The sequence below is a fragment of the Cebus imitator genome, unplaced genomic scaffold (assembly GCF_001604975.1).
Source record: "Cebus imitator isolate Cc_AM_T3 unplaced genomic scaffold, Cebus_imitator-1.0 Scaffold266, whole genome shotgun sequence".
In the NCBI taxonomy this organism is placed as follows: domain Eukaryota; kingdom Metazoa; phylum Chordata; class Mammalia; order Primates; family Cebidae; genus Cebus; species Cebus imitator.
In genome coordinates, this window is record NW_016107581.1 from 7,714 (window position 1) to 23,646 (window position 15,933).

At 53.5% G+C, this 15,933-nt stretch overlaps 1 long non-coding RNA gene across 1 annotated transcript in view; it reads right to left on the minus strand.

Annotated features, from left to right (window-relative positions):
* Window positions 1-2,619: 2,619 nt before the first annotated feature.
* Window positions 2,620-15,933, minus strand: part of LOC108283823 — a 16,361-nt gene continuing 3,047 nt past the window's right edge. Inside the window, exons 2-3 of the long non-coding RNA XR_001816975.2 lie at window positions 6,023-6,025; window positions 2,620-2,631 (exon numbers count right to left, since the gene is read on the minus strand). This is a non-coding gene — a long non-coding RNA (uncharacterized LOC108283823). The remainder of the gene's footprint in view (window positions 2,632-6,022; window positions 6,026-15,933) is intronic.

The following is a 15,933-nucleotide window of genomic DNA, read 5'->3' on the forward strand; positions in this document are numbered from 1 at the left end:
AAAAAAAAAAAAAAGAAAAGAAATAACCTAAATTGGCCGGGCATGGTAGCTCATGTCTGTAATCCCAGCACTTTGGAAGAATGAGACAGGCAGATCACTTGAGGTCAGGAGTTTGAGACCAGCCTGAGCAACATGGCGAAACCCTGTCTCTACTCAAAAAACAAAAACAACAACAAACAAAAATTAACCGGGTGTCATGGCACGTGCCTGTAATCCCAGCTACTCAGGAGGCTGAGGCACAAGAATCGCTTAAAACAGGGGATGGAGTCTGCAGTGAGCTGAGATTGTGCCACTGTACTCCAGCCTAGGAAACAGAATGAGAGTCTATCTCAAAAAAAGAAGAAAAAAAGAAAGGAAGGGAGGAAGGAATTAAGAGAGAAAAGGAGGAAAGAAGGAGAGGGAGAGAGAGAAAGGAAGGGAGGGAGGGAGGGAGGGAGAGAAAGGAAGGGAGGGAGGGAGGGAGGGAGAGAAAGGTAGGTAGGGAGGGAGGGAGGAAAGGAAGGACGAACCTAAGTTAAGTTTCGCTTATATTCAAAAGTCAAAGTGCATTAGGTTTTGCTTATGTGGCCTGATTCTGTCTGCCGGGGGAATTCTCAGTCCTGGTCCACCCCGCTACTTCTGTGTGTGTGTGTGTGAAACAGGGTCTCACTCTGTTGCTCAGGCTGGAGTGACGTGGCATGATCACAGCTCACTGCAGCCACAACCTCCTGGGCTCAGGTGATCCTCCTGCCTCAGCCTCCCAACTAGCTGGGAACACCGGCGTGCACATGCGCCACTTTGTGCAGCTAATTTTTTTTTTTTTTTGTAGAGATGGAGTCTTGCCATGTTGCCCAGGCTGGTCTCAAACTCCTGGGCTCAAGGATCCTTCCAATTTGGCCTCCCAAAGTGTTGGGATCACAGGTGTGAGCCGCTGCGCCTGGCTCCCCCATTTTATTTTAACAACTTTCCCCTTTTGACAGAGCAAGCTGAGGAGATAATGAGATAGTACAGCATGACTTTCGGGGAGCACCACTGGCTGGGACAGATGGGTGTACGGTCATTGTTGGTAGCCGCACCGTCATCTTAGACATGCGTGGTAGGGTCCTTAGGTTTTCCAGGTTGTCTAATCCAGATGGGTATCGCTGGTTGCATGAGTGGCTGCTGAGTGAGAGCCGAGCAAAAGGGGCTTCTTCTCATAAAGTCATCAGATCTCGTGAGACTTATTCACTAGCAGGAGTGCAGTACGAGGGAAACCGCCCCCAGGATTCAATTATCTCCGACCCGGTCCCTCCCACGACATGTAGGAATTATGGGAGCTACAATTCAAGGTGAGATTTGGGTGGGGACACAGCCAAGCCATATTGAGGGGGTGTTACAACTCCTGATCTCGCCCACTGGGAAGCGTGAGGCCCAGCTTCAGGCTGCGGATGGAGCGCCCTGGAACACAGGCAGAGAAGCGACAGACAGCAGCCTGGGGACAGAACAAGGGGCTACCCCCAAGCCCACTCCCACCCCAGGGAATAGAGCGCGCCCATGTGGAATGCTCTAGGCTGGAGCACACGGCGCCTGGGCCTGACTCACTCATGCTCTCGATGTCCAGGGAGTCCACCACGGAGCGCTTGTGCTCGTCGCCCGCAATGGCCCGCTCAAAGGCCTTCTGCTTCACGATCTTGTTGCACTCCTGGTATTTCATTTTGGCGTCCTTGTCGTGGGGCTTCACCTTGACCACCTGGGTGGGAGGGAAGGGGTGTGCATGGTGAGGCCGAGGTGGGGGCACAGAGGCTGCCCAGCCCTGGGTTCCATGAACGCTGAAGTCAGACCACCCAGGCTGCCAGGTGCTGGCCATGCAACCCTGGACATGTTTAATTAACCTCCAAGCCTTGGTCTCTGCACCCCAAAACTGTACATAGCGAAGCTGGTCACACAGGCACATTTTATCGACCTTAGCTACAACGACACTAAAATCAAACGTCTGCTGGTCTGAGGACCACAGGCTCAGCTCCAGGTCCCCCGTGGGAACCAGCACAGGCTGCAACACTCCAGGCCTTACGCCAGCAGCCTGTCAGATTCCCAGGCCTTTGGCCTCAAATTGAGAATGACACCCTTGGCTTCTGAGGCCTTCGGACTTGGCCTGAGCCATGCCCCCTGCATCCCAGGGTCTCCAGCCTGCAGACAGCCTCGGGACTTCTCAGCCTTATGGAGCTAATTGTCCAATAAACCCCTTTCACTGTCTCTCTCTACACTTATCCTGTTGATTCTGTCTCTTTGGAGAACTCTGATCAATATACTTCCTCTATGAAACCAACAGGGCTGCTCCTGGCCATCTCCCAGCCCCCTGGGAGGTGAAACCCCATGGCGTTCCTGGGCACCGGAGGGCTCACTTCAGGTGAGCTGTAATTATTATTATTACTATATTTTGAGATGGATTCTCGCTCTGTCACCCAGGCTGGAGTGCAGTGGCAAGATCTCAGCTTACAGCAATCTCCACCTCCCGGGTTCAAGCAATTCTCTGCCTCAGCCTCCCGAGAAGCTGAGATTACAAGCACATGCCACCACACCCAGCTAATTTTTGTATTTTTAGTAGAGACAATGTTTCACCATCTCGGCCAGGCTGGTCTCGAACTCCTGACCTCATGATCCACCCGCCTTGGCCTCCCAAAATGTTATTATTATTTTGAGATGGAGCCTCACTCTGTCACTCGGGCTGGAGTGCAGTGGCACAATCTCGGCTCACTGCAACCTCCATCTTCTGAGTTCAAGTGATTCCTCCTGCTTCAGCCTCCCGAGTGGCTGGGATTATGGGTGCCCACCACCACACCCAGCAAATTTTCCTATTTTTAGCAGAGATGGGGTTTCACCATGTTGGCCAGGCTGGTCTCAAACTCCAGACCTCAAGTGATCTGCCCACCTCAGCCTCCCAAAGTACTAGGATTCCAGGCACGTGCCACTGTACCTGTCCAAGGTGAGCTGTAATTATTCTTTTTATTGTTATTCCCAAAGCCCTGGAGCCTGGGGCTCTGTGCCTGCTACTGCCTGCCAGACAGGAGGGGCCTGGGCCAGCAGGGCCGTTCTCCTCCACCAGCTCAGTGCCAGGCCCCTCTGGCTGCTGCCCAGCCCCAGGACTCCTGAGAGCCTGGATCCCAGGTCCTGGGGGGCAACAGGCTCCTCCCAGCGGCTGCTGTGGCCCAGAATTCTGACCTGACCTCAGCAGCAACCCCCATGCAGGCTGCTCCCATCCCAGGGAAGTCTACCTTCCACCCCTTCACCCAGCTGACACTGAGCCTCAACCTGGACTCAACCCCCAAAGCTCAGCAGTCATTTCACTTCTTCTGCCAAGTCAGCCTCCTGAGCATCTCTCAGATCCAGCCACTCCCTTCTCACCCTCCAGTCCCACCCAGCCCTGGCCTGGCCTCTCCTGCCCAGGTTCCGGCCTCAGTCTCCACTTGACCTCACAGCCTCCCGTCCTGCCCCTCCAGAGGAGTTCCTAAGGCACAGACCTGACCCTTCTTTTCCCTACGCAGAACCTCCCAGGGCTCCCCCAGAGCCTCCCGCAGAAAGTCCTGCATCTCCCAACAGCCCTGTGTGATCTGCTCCCGACAGCCTCATCACAACCTCCTCCCGCCCCCCACACTGCAGCCCTCCACGTTCACCACCTCCGAGCCAGGCTCTGCTCACCTCTGGGACTTTCCCACGGGGTTCTTTCTGCCTGAAGGTCAAAACTATTGGCCTCCTAGAGAGAACCCCGGCATGCGTCCAGAGACCCACCATCCCCTACCTCTTTCCACTCTCTCACCCCACTGTGAGAGCTGAAAGGTTGTTTCTGACCATTCGGGGACAGAGCCCACCCAGGAGGCCCACCAGATTCTCCCTCAGGCCCACCAGGGTCCACCGGCGGCAGGACCCACCCTGGGGGACTGGGAGCCATAACCCTCTAGGCTGAAGGGGACCTACGGAGCTCTGTGTGGGACATAGGGCTCCAGGCCTGGGCCTGGCCAGGAGATGAGTGGCTGGCAGCTCCCAGCGGACCATCCGGCTGGGGATGACCCCCGAGGGTGAGAGAAAGAAACCCCTCTCCCAAACTAGGAGTGAGCCAGGGTCCTGAACTTTGCCCCAACGTTCCCCTCCCACACCCTGCACACCTTCCGCCACCCCAGCCCACCCCTTCTGCAGCCTCCTTGTTGGGTCCAGCCCCAGCCTCACCTGTCCCATTCATCCACATGACATCACAAACTTGACCCTGCTTCTCCCCTACTCTAAAGCTTTCTGTGGCTCCCCAGTGCCCCGGGAACAAGTTGGGCTCCTATGAAGCCCTGTATCCCACAGTCCCATCCTCTCCGCAGTGTTAAGCTCTACTCAGGTGGGGTTCCTGTGTCTCCCCCTACCGGGCTGTAAACCCCCGGGAAGGTAGGGCCTGAGTTGCTTCAGTCCCTACCTAGGCAGGATCAGACCCTGTTGAATGCACTGGAGGGAGGGAGTGGGGGAGGGAGGGAGGAAGAGGGGGAGGGAGGGTGATGCCCTTTAAAACCAAAACCTCTAGTTCCATCTTTCTCCCTGAACTGGCTCCCCATGCCCACCAGACGGCGCCCTGACCCAGCAAATTCCTCATACAGCAACAGCCCGTTCTACACACAAAAGGGAATTAGGAAAACAAGGATTGACACCAATAATCGATACTTAAAGCCCTATGGTGACCAGTACCTGTGCTAAATCCTCCGTGTGCCTAACTCAACACCGCAACTCTGAGAGTGGCTTGTAAATGAGGAAAGTGAGGTTCAGAGAGGTCGTTTAACTTTCCCAGCATCACACAGCACATAAGCTGCAGAGAAGCTTCCAGCTCTGGCCTTGGTGACGGACCGACTCACAAGACCCTCTGCGCCTGGCCCTGCCACCTCCTACCCAACCCCAATCCCGCTGCCCAGACACACCCTTCCACCCCCAGCTCCTTAAACATCCTGTTTTCCATTTAGTCACTGGGATCTGAGCCCACTGGCTGCCTCAAAAGCACCTCTTCCCTTTCCCTACCTCACCTCGCACAAATAATCACCTTCTCTGAGAAGCTTGCCCTGATCCAGAGTTAGCTCCAGCTCTTCCAACCCTCCTCCCCTAAGTATCCAGGCTTTCCCTGTGCTCCAGGAGGCAGGGCTTCAGTCATCTCGGCGTCCCCAGAAAAGAAAGAAGAAGGGAAGGGAAAGGGGAAGGGGGAAAAATAAAGAAAGAAGGAGGGAAAGGGAAAGAAAGAGAGAGAAGGGAGGAAGGGAAAAAAGGAAGGAAGGAAAGAGAAGGGAGGGAGGGGAAGGAAGGAAGGCGAGATAAAGGAAAGAAATAGAAAAAGGAAGGAAAGGAGCGGGAAAGGGGGAGAGAGAGAAAGAAGGGAGGGAGGAAACAAAGAAAGACAGAGAAAGGAGGGAGGAAGGGAAAGAAGGAAGGAAAGATCAGCCTACGGGGTTGAACAAGTGAGCACTGGATGACTGACACCCTCTCCCTCTCCCCCAGCCAGAAATCGAGACATTCTCTAACAAAGACCCACAGCCAAGAAGAGGAGATTCCAGACCTGCTAGCCAAGGGTGTGTGTTCAGGCTCCCAGGACCTGGAAATTCATCCTGCTGAGGCTGCCAGGGGTGCTGCCAGGAGTCCGTTGGAAGCCAAGGCCCCAGGGCTCCTGGAGAGGGTCCCACACTCCCTTCAGTCCCTCCCTGATCCGGGCACAGTGAGTCTCACTAATGCCATCATGCTTTTAGGGCAGATTCTCCTGCTCTCCAGTCCAGAGTCCACTCCTCTCTCCTGAGTAATTCACCTCCATTTCTCTCTGGGAAACCCCCTCCCCACTCTCCCTCCAGGTGACTCCTACAGAGCTCACCCTATCCCCGGGCTAAATTAATGAATGAAGGAGCCCTGGAACCAGCCATGCCTGAAGCCAGTGCAGATCCTGGACTTTAGTAACATGAGCCAATGAATTCCTTTTTCACTAACCTGCTTAAACAAAGCTAACTTGGGTTTCTGTATTTAGAACCTAAAGATTCCTGTACATCCCGCTCCTCAAAACATTCTCCAAGCCCCCAAGGGAAGGAGGGTGGGGGGCTTCTCAGTGCCCTGCCAGAGAGTACATCTGGTTCCAAATGCTGGCCCAGGAGTCAGGCGGACAGGGAAAGGGCCTTCCAGAGTTTTGAGAGCTGGCACCATCATTTTCCGTGTTCCTGAGTCTTTTTACCTTGGTCCTGGGGCTCTGGGTCACTTGTCAGCAGGGAACAAGATGACAGGCTCCTGGCAGAGATGATATCACCGTCCCTGGAGCAGACCTGTCTGGCAAGCATATTCTCAGCCCCTGCATGTGCAGGACAGATCCAAGCTCACACAGAGGGCAGACCAGCAGCTTAGCCATGGGGTGGGCTGATGATAAGAAACAGCTGATTTTCTCCTTGTTATTTTGCCCAGGTGGAAGAAGTGCGAAGTGAGTGTCTCACCTGAGGCTCATCCTAGGGCCTGGGGCTTGCTCACCATGACAGTGTTCCCAGACACCGGTGCGGCCCAGGAACATACTGGGGCCACACCTGGGGTGCTGGTGGGACAGTTAGCAAGACATGAAAGGGACCTCCTGGTGTCATGACATGATCATTTGCAGGTGTCCTAGGGGCTCTTCCTGAAGCCCAAAGACGCTCCCCTCCACCAGCAAGTCCTCACCTCTGAGCAAGCCGCCTACTTTCCGCTACACAGCAGGCCCAGCAGGGTCATGGTGGCACTTGCTGCCCAAAGGTCGTGATTTTTCATTTTTTTGTCTCGCTCTGTCACCCAGGCGGGAGTGCGGTGGCACGATCTTGGCTCACTGCAACCTCTACCTCCCAGGTCCAAGAGATTCTCCTGCCTCAGCCTCCTGAGTAGCTGGGATTACAGGCACATGCCATCACACCTGGCTAATTTTGTATTTTTAGTAGAGACAGGGTTTCACCATGTTGGCCAGGCTGGTCTCAAACTCCTGACCTCAGGTGATCCGCCCCCCTTGGCCTCCCAAAGTGCTGGGATTACAGGCATGAGCCACCACGCCCAGCCTCATTTTTTGTTTTTTTGAGACAGAGTCTTGCTCTGTCACCCAGGCTGGACGGCAGTGGCATGATCTCGACTCATTGCAACTTCTGCGTCTCATGTTCAAGCAATTCTCTTGCCTCAGCCTCCTAACAGGTGTGCACCATCATGTCTGGCTAATTTTTGTATTTTCAGTAGAAACAGGATTACACCATGTTGGCCAGGCTGCTCTCAAACTCATGATCTCAAGTGATCCACCTGCCTCGATGTCCCAAAGTGCTGGGATTACAGGTGTCAGCCACCATGCTTCTCCGGTTGTGATTTTTTTGCTTGTTTTTGTTTTTGAGATGGAGTTTTGCTTTTGTCACCCAGGCTGGAGTGCAATGACACAATCTTGGCTCACTGCAACTTCTACCTCCCAGGTCCAAGAGATTCTCCTGCCTCAGCCTCCTGAGTAGCTGGGATTACAGGCACATGCCATCACACCTGGCTAATTTTGTATTTTTAGTAGAGACAGGGTTTCATCATGTTGGTCAGGCAGGTCTCGAACTCCTGACAGCAAGTGATCTGCCCGCATTGGCCTCCCAAAGTGCTGGGATTATAGACGCGAGCCACTGTGCCCGGCTGGTTGTGGTTTTTTTCTTTTTTTTACCTGGATAGAATCTGTGTCCCTGCATCAGGCCCAGCCCACAGCACAACCTTCACTCAGCCTGTTTCACCTGGCCCACCCTGGGCCCTAAACATCAAACTGACCCAAGACCTGGAGCCCCAGAGGAGGCCCCGTCCCACCGACCAAGCCTAGCTCTCTGTGTGAGGCCTATCTCCTCAAGTCATGAAAGACCTCAGTAAGCAAACAAGATGCATATTCTCCTTTTCAGTGGGCTTCTTAAAACAAAAAACGGTCAGTCCCTGCAGCAGCCTGAAAACCGTTGCCATGGAAACAGCGGGAGCCAATGGAGGAGGGAGAGACAGGCCCCTGCCAGAGCCCAGGCCTGCTGCCCTGGCTGATGGGGCACAGAGGAACCATCAGGATTAAGGGGTAATGGGGAGGGGGGTGTCCCCACGTGGCTGGAGTGGGAGGTGTTTCCTCATCTGGTAGCTCTGAGACGAGCCGCTGCTCTCAAAGGGATCCACGTGCATCCATGGAGAACAGATCCGTAGTCTCCTGCAGATCCTCAGTCAGCTCTGGGGAGGGGTCCCGGAGGAATGTCACTGTGTCCAGCCGGCTAGCAGGCAACTAGGAGCCCCGAGCCCCACCCCAGCCTTGCCACATTCACCGGAACCGGGACTCTAAGCCCTGAGGGTGGCTTTCCAGGGTGGCATTGACTCTGCACTGCAGCCCACCCCATCTCAGGCTCCCTCCTGCCCCAAGATCAGCGTCCAGTGGGCCGCACCATGGCCATGAGCCTTCTGCAGGACTGGTGCCGGGGCCTGGACGTGGACGCGCACAGGGCCCTGCTGGTCACCGGCATCCCGGAGGGCCTGGAGCAGGCGCACGTCGAAGCCGCCCTGCAGCCCTCCCTCCTGCCCCTGGTCAGGTTCAGGCTGGGACGCATGAAGGCCTTGACAAACGAGAAGGCCCAGGCTGCCCTGGTGGAGTTTGTGGAGGACGTCAATCACACTGCCATTCCCAGGGAGATCCCGGGCAAGGATGGGGTCTGGAGGGTTCTGTGGAAGGACCATGCGTAGGACACGAGGGTCCTGAGGCAGATGAGACGCCTGCTGCTGGATGACGGGCCCCTGGGGGGGGCCGCCCACCCTTCCCGCTTCGGAGACCCAGGCCCAGGGGTCAGGACAGTCATCAAGAAAAGTGTCCACCCTCCCGGGGCTACAAGAATAGTAGCAAGAAGAGGAGGGGTCACAGAAATTGAGCCAGAAGCTAAAAGAGGGCCCGAAGGACGTGTCCATTTCCCCTGGCAAAGAAGGAATCCGAGGAAGTTTCTCAGGAGAGCTTGGACATCAAGATCGAGGAGGCAGATGAGGGGGCTTGAGCAGAGATGACAATGACAGCAGGCTGTACCCAGCACTCCAGGCAGCAGTCGGAGGGCAAGTTCACAAGAAGTGGGCCTTCTGAAGCTACAAGGACGAGGCGGATGGTCCCATGGAGTTCTTGGCCCTGGTGACCAGGACAGACAAAGCCCAACAGGAGGAGATGGAGGAAAGGCCACTGATCGGCCGGGCGCGGTGGCGCAGGCCTGTAATCCCAGCACTTTGAGAGGCTGAGACGTGTAGATCACGAGGTCAGGAGTTCAAGACCAGCCTAGCCCAGATGGTGAAACCCTGTCTCTACTAAAAATACAAAAGTTAGCTGGGCGTGGTAGTGCATTGCTGTAGTCCCAGCTACTCGGGAGGCTGAGGCAGAGAATTGCTTGAACCTGGGAGGCAGAGGTTGCAGTGAGCTGAGATTGCACCACTGCACTCCAGCCTGGGTGACAGAGTGAGATTCCGTCTCAAAAGAGGAAAAGAAAAGGTCTCCGATTTGATGCACTTGACTGTCAAAGAAGGCAGGAGCAGCCACTCCCACATGGTGGCTCTTCTGGCCACCAGAGACATACCTGAAATTAGCCAGGCATGGTGGTGGGTGCCTGTAATCCCAGCTACTCGGGAGGCTGAGGCAGGAGAATCGCTTGAGCCTGGGAGGCAGAGTTTGCAGTGAGCCAAGATGGTGCCATTGCACTCCAGCCTGGGTGACAGAGCAAGACTCAGTCTCAAGGAAAAAAAGGGAAGGGGAGAGGATGGGAAGGGAATTGCTTCTGTGATTGACTCTCTGGGCTGGAGGAACAAGAAGATGGCCCAGCACGGTGGCTCACACCTGTAATCCCAGCACCTCGGGAGGCCGAAGCAGGCGGATCATGAGGTTAGGAGTTCAAGACAAGCCTGACCAATATGGTGAAACGCCATCTCTACTAAAAATACAAAAATTAGCTGGGCATGGTGGTGCACTCAGGAGGCTACTCAGGAGGTTGAGGCAGGGGAATTGCTTGAACCTGGGAGGCAGAGGTTGCAATGAACCGAGATCGTGCCAATGCACTCCAGCCTGGGTGACAGAGTGAGACTCCATCTCAATAAAAAAAAAAAAAAAAGATGCCGTCTCGAAGGTCTTGTCTGTCTTGTTCAAGAACATTGGTCCTGGGGAAGGCCCGAGACGACAGGAACCTTCTGGAGTCATTTCCACCTTGGCACAGCCAGATCCCCTCCCCAGGGAAGGACGGCTGAGCCTGGCCTCCTCAGGGGCTGGGGCAAGGATTAAAAGAGACAAAAAGGACAAAAAGAGCGAGGCAAGTCTCTGGAAGCTGGTGGCGCGCACCTGGCGGTTCAGGCCGGGCTGCAGCCGGGAGCACCACTTGGGGAAGAGGGAAGGAGGAAAAGTGTGGGAAGGCAGGAAATTCAAATATGCCAAAGGCAGGCAAGGAACAATGCAGCTTTGGGGCTGCCAGCGAGGATGTAATGCCGGGAAAGGAGGCTGCAGGAGTAGCAGGGTCTGAGCACACGGAGAGCAAGGCGTCGGAGCCCGAGGACAGGGAGTCCAGGAAGCCCGGACCAAGAGGGTGGGCACGGCCACCCAGGACCTGGTCTTGAACTAGACACTCAAGTGATCGTCCTGCCTCAGCCTCCCAAAGTGCTGAGATGACAGGCACAAGCCACCATGACCAGCCTGGTGTCCACTTCTTAATTGTCCCATTCCTTGGTCTGGGACAATTAAGAAGTGGACGCCAGACTGCTTCTTAATTGGTTAACTTAATTGGTTACCTGCTTCTTAAGTTCCACCTACGGTTGCGTATTTGGCTCATCTGTGCCTGCTCACCATATGTGAACTTCAACCTGGGGGTCAGTGGCAACTGAAAAACATCTCACCGTTTTATTCCACAAAGTTGAACCAGATTAGGCTGGTTCCGAGGTTACAGGGACAACAAGTTACTTGCTGTGGCTCTGGCCACCACTCACTCCCTACTTTGGAGGGCTGTCACTGTGTTTATCTCAGTAACAAAGACCCCTGAAGTTCCAGTGGCTTGCAACAATAAGCAGTTTGTTTGGGTTTTTTGTTTGTTTGTTTTGTTTTGTTTTGTTTGAGACAGAGTCTCACTCTGTTGCCCAGGCTGGAGTGCAGTGGTGCTGCCATCTCGGATCACCGCAACCTCCGTCTCCTGGGTTCAAGCGATCCTCCTGCCTCAGCCTCCCGAGTAGCTGAGACCACAGGCACACACCATCTTGCCCAGCTAATTTTTTCATTTTTATGTATTTATTTTTTTAGTAGAGATGAGGTTTCACCATGTTGGCTAAGCTGATCTTGAACTCCTCACCTCAAGTGATCCGCCCGCCTCGGCCTCCCAAAGTGTTGGGATTACAGATGTGAGTCACTGCACCCGGCCTAAAGGTTTATTTTCACGTACATACATGTTGGTAGTAGTGGCTGTGGGTCAGGCGGAAGGGAGAGCCGGGAGGCGGAGGTTGCAATGAGCTGAGGCTTGGATCTGCTCTGCAGGGGCACATGGCATAGCCACTCAACACAGAGCAATGCAAGTCACAAGTTGCCTCCTTGGGGTAAGAATGCATCCCCTCCCACAGGAGCATCCTAAGCCACATGGCGACAGTCAGGGACCTACATCATCCTATAGGGAGGCAGTGAATGGAACAATAAAATAATCTAACACACCACCCATCCCCCATCAAAGGCAACACCTCTTCCCATCAAGGGAAGGAGGAGGAGCTGAGGAGGGAGCTGAGGAGCTCGTCTCCCCTACAAAACTCTGACCATCGTAGGGACAAATTTTGTTCACTGTTGTGTCCCCAGCGATTGGCACATTGTAAGAACTCAATAAATATGTGTTGAATCAATGAATAAATAAATAAGTCTGTGGGAGTCCGTGTCCTTAGTCTGCAAACAGATGAGGTCGCCTGAGGACTCTCCGCATTAGGTCATAAGAGTTCTGGGAATACTCTGCATGCAGATGTTCTTCAGATAATTGGGAACATGTTTTGCACACAAGCTTGTCCCTTGTCCCTGCCTGCAAACAGGAAGGACATTGTGTTCTTCTGCTGTCTTTGTGTGTGTGTGCTGTCTGCACTCTTATGACCCTTGAGACAGCATAATAAGGAAATAACAAGGAGGGAACAGTTTGGAATCTAATTTAGAATCTGGAACCAGGCCGTTGCCGCGACTATAAAAATGAAGAAACACAGCCTCTCGGGGCTGCAGTCTTGTCCTGTCTTGTCTATGTTTGTGTGTTCTTTGTTCATTTCGCAGTTACTCTCCACGAATTGTCCGGGCCGCAGCAAGTGGAGCAGCGAGCAGGGTCCGGCGCTGCAGTTTGCGGAAGAGAAAGAAGCGAGCGAAACCGAAAGGGTGAGTCCCCGGCATTCGGAGTTCACAAATACAAGGGGAACTTTCGGGAAAATCATGGGGAATTCCCCATCCTTGGAAAAGGAATATTGCAAACTATTAAAAGGATTGCTCTACTCTATAGGAGCGGAAGTCTCAGATAAATCTTTAAAACAATTATTTGATCATATTCATACTAAGTGTTATTGGTTTGCTTGTCAGCATAAGGTGCAGCTGAATATGAGGGAGTGGAAGCGGGTAGTGAGGGTCCTGCGTCAAAGCCATCAAGGGGCGACACTATGAGTCTGAAACTGTGGACACTGTGTAGTGCTATCACTCGGGCCCTCCAGTTGTTGGAAACTTCTAGTGATGAAGGGTCCGCTACTGCGCCAGTGGCCGATAAGGCCGCTGCTGCTTCTGCCTCCGACGAGCTGCCCGAACCCATTTATGATCGGGTCTCTGATACAGGAGAGGGCAATAGATGTGACCCCCCTGAAGAGGAGGATGCTACGTCCTCCGAGTCGGAAGGGTAGTATGAGGTAACAAAAACGGAGCAGCTTATCAATCTTATGAAACAGCTATTGAAAAGTCCTTTGGCCTCCTCCCTTTCTGCTCCTATGAAGCCCTCTGCTCCTCCGCCACCGCCCTCTCCTCCTTTAAAAGGTTGGATGGTAGGTAGGGCCGCTCCTCAATTTTCTGCCTTTCCGGCCTTTGCCCCGCCACCTCCTCCAACTGCGGCGGCAGCCCCTGGAGGCCCTCCTGAAATTGGCCCCCTACAGTTTGCCTTTGGGTATCCAGAGCCTCCGGAAGATATTCCCATTCCCCCTGGATGGCATGAGGAGGATCCCCCTTTGGTCTTCCCTATCCAGCGGCAGAGATTTCCGCCCAATGCTCAGTTTCCTCAGGGCGGAGTTAATGTACATTATAACCCCTTACAATATAAAATCTTAAAGGAACTTAAGGCCGCTGTGTCTCAATATGGCCCCCAATCTCCCTTTGTTTTGGGACTTTTGGACTCATTTGCATCCGGAAATATTTTAATTCCTGTGGATTGGGAGGCAATTGGAAAAACTGTCCTGGAAGGGGCTCAGTGGCTGCAGCTCCGCAGTTGGTGGCTTGAGGAGGCGCGTGTTCAGGCTAGGCTTAATGAAACTCTTAACCCCCCTGGGCCCACTTGTGATAAGCTCGCTGGCCAAGGGGGATATACTACTGTTGCTCAGCAGGCAGGTCTTGATGACGCTGCATTGGTGCAAGTGAAAAATATTTTTTTAAAGGCGACTTAGCAAAAAATTGAAATCAGTGGAAAATTGCCCCCTTCCTTCGTCAAAACAATGCAGGGACCCTCTGAACCTTACACCGATTTTCTTTCACGGCTGCGTACTGCCGTAACTGAAGGTATTGGTCATGGCGAAGCCGCGAAAATTGTTTTACAGTCTCTTGCTTTTGAAAACGCAAATCAGGAATGCCGGTGCAGTCTTAGTCCTTTAAAGTGGCAGGGGGCTGACCTGGATGACTACATCTGCGCTTGTGTGGGTGTAGGGACTCCTGAACATCATGCCACAGTTTTTGCGAATGCCCTTGCCTCAGCCCTACAGACTAAAGCTACCTGCTACAATTGTGGTAAACCTGGGCATTTTCACAGAGATTGTCAGAAAAAGAAGGCAGGTAAAGATCAAACACCTAAAAGAATGCCACCCGTTACTGTATGTGTGATATTGTGCCAGAATTGCTAGCCTTTGCTTACTGGTAATAACTAAAATAAACAGCCCAGGATAACTAAGATCTGTGTGTAAACAAATGCTTATCTTGACTTCTGTAAACCACTGAAGTAACAAACAGAATGACAAAAGTCCCCTGGCCCTTGGAATGTCCGGAGACCCCCGCCCTCATCTCCACCCAGGAGGTGAATTACAGAATCCCCTGGCCCTTGGAATGTCCGGAGACCCCCGCCCTCATCTCTGCCTAGGAGGTGAATTACAGAATCCCCTGGACCTTGGAATGTCCGGAGACCCCCGTCCTCGTCTCCGCCCAGGAGGTGAATCACAGAATCCCCTAGCCCTTGGAATGTCTGAAACCTTTTCATGCCCATCCCCGCTCCTCACCCCCACTCCCAAGGTGGTTTTTGGGGTATAAAGTCTTGGCACCCTCCTTTTGACGCCACAGGTTGGAGAGACATGAGTCCTCTGTGGTCGCTGGCATAATAAATGACCCTGCAATGTGGCATACTTTTGTCTTGGTGCTAACTTTCTACGCTCGATCCAATACAACATTTGGAGGTCCCACCGAGATATTCCCTTTTTGTTATCACCAGACAAAAGCCATCTCAGAGTCTCCCCCGGGCAGCCGCTCCCACCTTGGGGGCCTCTGGGGAGGTGCCCCCTGTTCTTTCCTAGGGCCCCGGAGTGCCACCGTGGAGGATAAGCGAACTCTCGGCCGACATTCACCCAAAATTCCTCAGGGTCCTAAAAAAAAAACCTCCGGAGGTAAGTCTCGTCTGGGAACTAGTTCAAAGGAAGGGCCTGCGTTGGGGGACTGACGAGTCATTGCAACTCTGACCTGGCAAGCCTCACCGAGATGTCGCTTGAGGCTTCTGGTAGCTAGTGCAGTGGGTACCAGCGTTCACCTTCTGGTGGCTGTCATAGTGGGTGGCAGCCCTCTGGTAGCTGGTGCAGTGGGTACCAGCGTTCGCCTTCTGGTGGCTGTCATAGTGGGTGGCAGCCCTCTGGTAGCTGGTGCAGTGGGTACCAGCGTTCGCCTTCTGGTAGCTGGCATAGTGGGTGGCAGCGTTCGGTTGTTTTCCGTAACCTCTGTGTGAGTGAGAGAGTGAGTGTGTATATATGTAGTCCCACGGCTGAAAGGCTACGGGGCTTGTGTGGGCCTTCACCCGCAGTTCCACTGGGGCGTCGTAAGGCATAGCGGTGATTCACCTCAGAGCTGTCCTACTTGGACTTCCATCCTGAGGTGACCAGGCCCGGGGATTATACGGGTACACCTTAGGCAAGACGCCCCTGAAAATTCTTCCAAGAAAGCGGCCGGGCAGGCATCTGACTGGTCTTCCATCTGGGGAGCACCCACCCTTTGTCTGTCACTCTTGTATGTGGTCCTGTTGTGTCTGTAAATTTGTCAGTTTTATTAGACTCCTGCTAGCAGACATACACTGGTTCAGGCCATCTTCCCTCGAGGTAGGAGATATCTTACAGTGGTTGATGAACCACTGGATGCAGGGAAATTTTATTGATTATACCCCGGCAGAAATTACTCTTTTCTCTTTCTTTCTCATCTTCTTCTATCACTGAGGCCTCACTCTTTCTTCCTTTGCCATGTGGCAGATAGTCTTAACTCAGTTGTCTTTATTCTCTTCCTTGTTTTGGTCATTGTGGCCTGTAAATTCTCCCAGCTACCTCCATCGGGAAAAGAGTACTTTTGCCCGTGCTGGGTCAGATTCCATGTCGGGAAGGCTGTTGTGCCCTCGACACCTTGGAGGTAGTTTCTTTGGAGCTTGTGTGGAACAAAACCCTAGATCAGAGTTTACGGGTGCTCTTTCTCAGGCTGGGATGAAAAATAGGTAACTGCTTATTCTGCCAGGAAAGTGTCTAATGTTGTTATGGGCAGTGCCC